Here is a 6,869-nt window from a genome sequence, read left to right as displayed (position 1 = left end):
ATATTGTCACAGCCATCTGGCAATGTTTCTGTCTAAGGTAGCTATATCAAATTTAATCTTGTCAAATTCCTTTCTACATGTAGAAATTTCAACTACAGAGTATTACAACTAATCTGTGAATGAATTAAAAATTCTGATTCAAACTAGAAATAAACAAAATAGGTTAATTTTTTTAACCCGTTTGTTTAAATTCCAGAATCTTTGTTATCACAATGTATCCCATTAGTCTAAAAAGGTGGCATAAAATATTGTTGTGCTTATAGAATATTACCATCTACCATGCCAATAAAAGTTACACTAGGTTAATATCCATTGCAGAAAATCAAATATTAATTAATTTCAAATTTAGGGAGTTACCTTTCATAAATTCCATGTCTTACAATTATTTCCATATGGTTGAAATAAGTCATATATGTGTATGCTTTAATTGCCAAATTTTTGTATGAATATCTGTGCTGGTTTGAATGTTATGTCCCCCAGAAAAAGCCATATTCTTTGATGCAATCTTGTGGGGCAGACATATTAGTGGGGATTAAGTTGGAACATTTGGATTAGGTTTTTTGCATGGAAATGCACCCCATCCAACTGTAGGTGATAACTCTGATGAGCTATTTCCATGGAGGCATGACCCCACCCATTCAGGGTGCACCTTGATCAGTGGAGCCATATAAATGAGCTGAGGGGCAGAGGGAACTCAGTGCAGTACAGCTGTGAGTGACATTTTGAAGAGGAGCTACAGCCAAAAGGGACACTTGAAAGAAAGCACAGGAGCTGCAGATGAGAGACATTTTGAAGGTGATCATTGAAAGCAGACTCTTGCTCCGGAGAAGCTAAGAGAGGACAAATATTCCAAGTGCAACCAACAGTGACATTTTTGAGGAACTGCAACCTAGAGAGGAATGTCCTGGGAGAAAGCCATTTTGAAACCAGAACTTTGGAGCAGACGCCAGCCACGTGCCTTTCCAACTAACGGAGGTTTTCCGGACACCATTGGCCATCTTCCAGTGAGGGTACCTGATTGCTTATGTGTTACCTTGGACATTTTATGGCCTTAAGACTGTAACTGTGTAACCAAATAAACCCCCTTTTATAAAAGCCAATCCATCTCTTGTGTTATGCATTCCAGCTGCATTAGCAAACTAGAACAGTATCAAATAAGTATCATTTATTCTTATGTTATCTACTGAACTTTTTTGCAAACATGAACTATTTCCAAACTATTTCTAAACTTATTCCTAGCTTTGATATCTTATTTAAAGATACCAATATATATTAAATAATATTTCCCTTGCTATGGGACAAACTAATACTTATGATATAAAGCACGTTTATTTTGTTGGTCACCAAGACTTTGATGGAAATTTTGCATAAACCTAGCTATCAAAGTCATTCATTTGAATAGCATTTAGAGTTAAGGCATATGCCATTAAGTGACAGTGTTTTGATGTGTTCTTGACTGTTGAATATTCAAAGTATATTCAGTTCCTTAATTTATATTAAAAATGCTTAAATATGAAAGAATGAGTAGGTTATCTTGCTCTAATTTTTAAAAGCAAAAAAAAAAAACAAAAGATAATATCATATATAGGACAGCAACTAGATTTCTGTAAATAAATCCTTTTAGATTTTAGAAAATAGAATTATCATACTATAAGGAAAGGAAAACCATTTTAAATGAAAGTCTTCATTCTGTCAGAACAAAATAGACCTTCATTTTTTTTTCACAATGATAAATAGGTCAATCTACCAGAAAGATATATTGATTTGAAATCTATGGGCACATAATAGCAATACTTCAAAATGCATAAAGGATTAATTGAAAAAACTAAAAGGAAAAATAACCTAATCCATAATAATAGCAGGCGACTTTAATTCTCATTAACTGACAGATCAAGCAGGCAAAAAAAATCAGTAAGGATTTAGAATATTTGCATAATATAATTACTAAACAAGCTACATTTCATCTATGAGACACTGCACGCAATATCAATGGAGAATACATTATTTTCATGTGTGGTAGCACAATATTGTGAATGTAATCAAGAGCCCTGTGTTACATATTTGAATGTGGGTAGAAGGGGAGGTATTAGGTTGTATATATGTTATTAGAATATCAATTTTTTAAAAAATGCATGGAACTGCACAAAACAAACAGTAAGCCCTATGTTAAATTACAGGCTATAGTTAATAGTACAATTGTTTAAAAAATGCTTTCATCAATTGTAACAAATATACCAAACCAATGCAAGGTGTTAATAATAGTGTGATATATGGGAATCCTGTATTTTATATATGGTTGTTCTGTAAACCCACAACTTCTCTAATTAAAAAAAATGAAATATATGCCCAAATACATCAGATGCTGGCTTGTTGTAGATTATTACCTAATTCAATACATTTCAAATATGTAAAAATCATTAGAGGATGTTCTCTGATCACTGGATTTAGTGATTACTAGATATTTGCTGTTTGGAAATAAAGTGATACAATTCTAAGTAAGTGTTAGGTAAAAAGGAATAACAAAGGAAATTAGAAATTAATTTGAACTGCATGATCCAAAAATATGACATATGATAATTTGCAGGTGCAATATAGCCATAAGACATTTATTTAGAAAGGAGTTAGAGGAAAACCAATGATGTGAACTTCCTCATGAAAGTAGAAAAGGAAAAGTAAATCCAACCTAGACATAGTAGAAAGAAAAAATTAGAAAGAATATTAAATCAAATAAACAGAAAACAGAAAGAGTGTAGACAAGAATAACCAAAAATTGGTTGTTTAAAAAGATTAATAAACTTTGGTATATAGCACATCTACTAAATCTGAACCCATCAATCCAGCAATTCCAATTGTAGGCTTGTACTCCAAAAATTGTGAACATATGTTCACTAAGATTTTCACCTAATATGAATAGCTCCAAACTGTACACTAACAAATATCCATCAATTGTAAAATGAATAATAAACTCTGGTATATTCATATAATTGAATACTTTCAAGGTATAAAAATGAATAATGTATAATTATACACAATTTGGATGAATGTCACAGACAAAATGTTGAACAAAAGAGCTAGCACCAAGGCATACATCATGCATCATTCATTTATCTAAAGCCCAAAAACCATGCAAAACTAATCCATAGAGTGGTAGCCCTCATTGAGGAAGAGAGGGGACCACAAGAAAGTATAAGCAAACCTGTGCAAGGCTGGCAATGTTGTTTATTGGTCTGAATGCTGGTTACACGGGTGAGTTTGCTTTGTGAAAACTACTTTGCTCAAAAGCTATTGAAGTGTGAATTTTTCTGTACATATAAATCAGTACAATTTATTTTAAAAAGATAAATCATAGTCACAACAATTCTACTCCAATTTAAAAAGCACATTTATATATGTATTCCACTGTGGATCATATGACGCGTTCACACTCAATGGAAACCCATAACATTAAATTGCCTAAATAATTGTCTCATCTTTTGAAATCAGAGATTTTGCCTCCAAAATAAATATTTAAGATATTTAAGACTGACATAATATAAATATCTTAACATGTTTCTATGCTCTTCATTAGATAAACATTAATAAAGACTATTTTGTTCAAACAATTGTGATAGTTAATTTGGTTTAGATAAAATATTAAGCAAATAGCCTAACACTTTAAAAGTTGTTTTAAGAGCTACCACTTTTATTTTTGAAATCTTTATTCATCTCAGAGTGCTGCTATGGATATATATCTTTTAATAAATGTTTACCTGTGGTATATATCCATACCAGCATTGCAAGACAAAGACTCCAAAAATAAAGGTGTTGCCTCTTTAAGACAAGAGAGGCTAACACTAAGCCCCTGAAATGGACCTATTCTGTAAGATTCCAACCAGCTACTTGGCTTGTTGACTCTCTGGGCTCCTTCTGAACTCAATAGGCCATGGAGTTTGTCTTTACAGGATAAAGATCTCTTCTGGCTGTTTTGCCTCTCCTGCCTGCAGAGTTTCAGCCAGCACCACTATTTGGGAGCTTGCAAAATTCCTGATCCACAGACATGTAATCCCACAGAGCCTCTGCCCAGGGGATCCATTTGATAGTGAAGGGAAAATATATGGGAATGGCTTCTACTAGTCAATACACACAGTACCATCCAGATGCAGTCCACCTTATGAGCACTAGAGCAATGTTTTAAAGCACAGCTTAAACTCCATGATATGTATCTTGGATTACCAGATGCCATGAGAAGTACTACACAATGTGTTGTGTATAAACAATCAGAACTTTTTGTCTCAAGATTTTTTTTGTTTTTTAATTAAAAAATCACAAGTGAATGATAAAGTATGTCGAAACTGAAAATTTAAAAACTATTTAAAACCTGGAATCATTGTTCAGAAACCACACAGATGGATCATGGGTGGTGGTGAACAGCAGGAAGGGATTATGGAAGAATCTGCATCATTCTAGCTGCCTTCCATGCCACCCATCTCTGAAGAAAGCCTGACATTGATTAGATATTAGGCCAGGCTAATGTTGGCAGCAAATCCAATGGTGGTAACCTGCCTATCACCTTCCTCTGGATTCACAATTTTGAGCTGCACTTCAGACATCTGATGGATTTCATTGATTTTAGCACCTTGATTCCCTACTGTGCAGCCAATCAAATGGTTTGGAATGGTGAATTCATGAGAAGTAGTCTGAGCAGATGCATCCAAACCTGCACTGAATCTGGTGTTGCCATGCATTATGGGAAAATGAGACTGTTGCATCGCCAACTGGCTCAGTTTGGTCAAATCTGGCTGTGGAATGGCATACTGTCCTTGAATGGTATAGGCCTCTAGAGGTGGTCCCTCCAGGTCAGGGTTGAGGCGTGTGGATGGGGTGGTGTGGGGAAAACTTGCACTGTTGCTACTTGTGCTGTACCTGTCCTGACCACCTGCAAAGATGACCAAAGAACTGGAAGGCTTGGGCCACTATGGGATGGTCACGCCCTTCTGGAGGGACTCCAACATGAACATGCAGATCTGTTTGACACACTCAGTGATGGATTGTGGAATACTAGCAATAGTGATGGCCCTCTCAGTTGAGTTGGGCAGCATATCCCCTGCCATCTGAACCTGAGCCCCTGTACTCTCGTATTTCCTTGATCTTGCAACCACCTTTCCCAATGAGAGAGTTACACTGACTAGCAGGGACCACCAGCCTCAGGGTGACTGGGGGTCTACTAGCAGCTGTGCTATTGGTCATAGAGTTGCAGATGTCCTCTTCCAGTTTGTCAATGATCATAGCAAAGGCTTTAAAGATGGCATTAGTGGGTCCAGCCAAAGTGATAATTCTCTCAGGACAATTCCCTTCTGAGATGTTGATACATGCACCACTCTCCTCACGCATCTTAGCTGATACTCCTTTATTTCTGATGTTACTGCCAACTTCCTTTCCATGCATAAGTAGCCGGATGCTGAGAGTGACATTTAACCCACCTTCAGTCGCATCAGTGTCTATGTCAAGCAGTGTTATCGGGAGCTAGACTTTGAGTAGTCAAGTCTTTGGTCACTGGTTGGGGTGAAAGCCAAAAACTGCAGGCATGAGGTGACTGTGGGGAAAAGGGGAGTGGGCGGGAAGGGGAAGGGTGAGAGGCTGTGGGCAGAACACTAGGGGTGGGCGTGCAGGTGAGGGGGGCCCTGCAGGTGGGTGGAGGAGGAAAGGAAGTGGAGGAGGAGGAGGAAAGGAGAAAGAGACCTCAGGGAGGGTGGAGGACAGCAGAGGGCAGAGGGTGGAGGGCGGAGGGTGGGCTAATAGTTGGGAAAGGGTGCAGGCTACCGCTGCTCCAGCTGCTACCTCTGTTAGTCTGGCTGTCTGAAGGTTTTGACGCATGTGATGGTTAGGTTCATATGTCAACTTGACCAGGAAATTGTGCCCAGTTGTCTGGTCAAGCAAGCACTGGCCTATTACTGCAAGGATTTCCTGGACTTAAATCATCAATAAGCTGATTGCATCTATGAGTGATTATATCTACAATCAACTAAGGAAAGGGTCTTCAGCAATGAGAGATATTTAATCCAATCATTTAAAGGCTTTAAAATGAGAAGTGATGACTTTACCAGTCAGAAGAGACAATTTTCATCTCTACTACAGCCAGCCAGCCTCTTCTAGGGAATTCATAGAAAACCATCATCAGAATTGCCAGCTTGCAGCCCGCCCTATGAAATTCAGACTCATGCATCCCCACAGTTGCATGAGATACTTTTAAAATCTCATATTGTCAGATATCGTCTGTGTTTTTTTTTTTTCTTTCTTTCTTTCTTTCTTTTTCTTTTTCTTTTTTTTTTTTCTTTTCTTTTCTTTTTTTTTCCCCTAGAGAACCCTGACTAACACAGCTTTGGTACCAGGGGTGGTTCTTGAGAAACAGAATCTTAAAAAATGTGCTTTTGCAATTGGTTTTCTACTCTGATTAGATTCAAAGGCACTAATGTCTCTATTTCCAAAACCCAAGATGGCACTGACAGTCCATGGCATGAGTTGACAATATAGATACTCAAAGTATCAAAATTTATTTCTTCTAACCATACTCTTGGAGGCAAGGCTCTGGGTGAGAGTGTTTTTAACTCTTTAACAGGGTTTTGTGGAGTTCAATGGTATAATGATGTTGGCTGGTTGTTCCTAGATATGCTGGATATAGTTATAAAAGAGTGGGGTAAGCTGAAAGCTTCAAATTTGCAACTTCAGCACCATATAAAAGACGTAAAAGTTTCTGTGTGTGTCCTAAAGGAATCTTTGTTTCTTGTAGCCACAGACTTGAGATCTCTGAAAACCAAACCCAGAGTCTCATTGTGCAAGTAGCAGAATTACAACTTAAACTAAATTCTCAACCTTGCAGGGTGTCTGCTGTT

The 6,869-nt window shown here is 37.2% G+C and overlaps 1 pseudogene; it reads right to left on the bottom strand.

Annotated features, from left to right (window-relative positions):
• Nucleotides 1-4,442: 4,442 nt before the first annotated feature.
• Nucleotides 4,443-5,439, bottom strand: LOC119506274 (annotated as a pseudogene).
• Nucleotides 5,440-6,869: the final 1,430 nt, after the last annotated feature.

Source organism: Choloepus didactylus, chromosome 11 (assembly GCF_015220235.1).
Source record: "Choloepus didactylus isolate mChoDid1 chromosome 11, mChoDid1.pri, whole genome shotgun sequence".
Lineage (NCBI taxonomy): Eukaryota > Metazoa > Chordata > Mammalia > Pilosa > Megalonychidae > Choloepus > Choloepus didactylus.
Note: the sequence above shows the minus strand (reverse complement) of the source record. Positions and strands in the feature narration are given on the sequence as shown.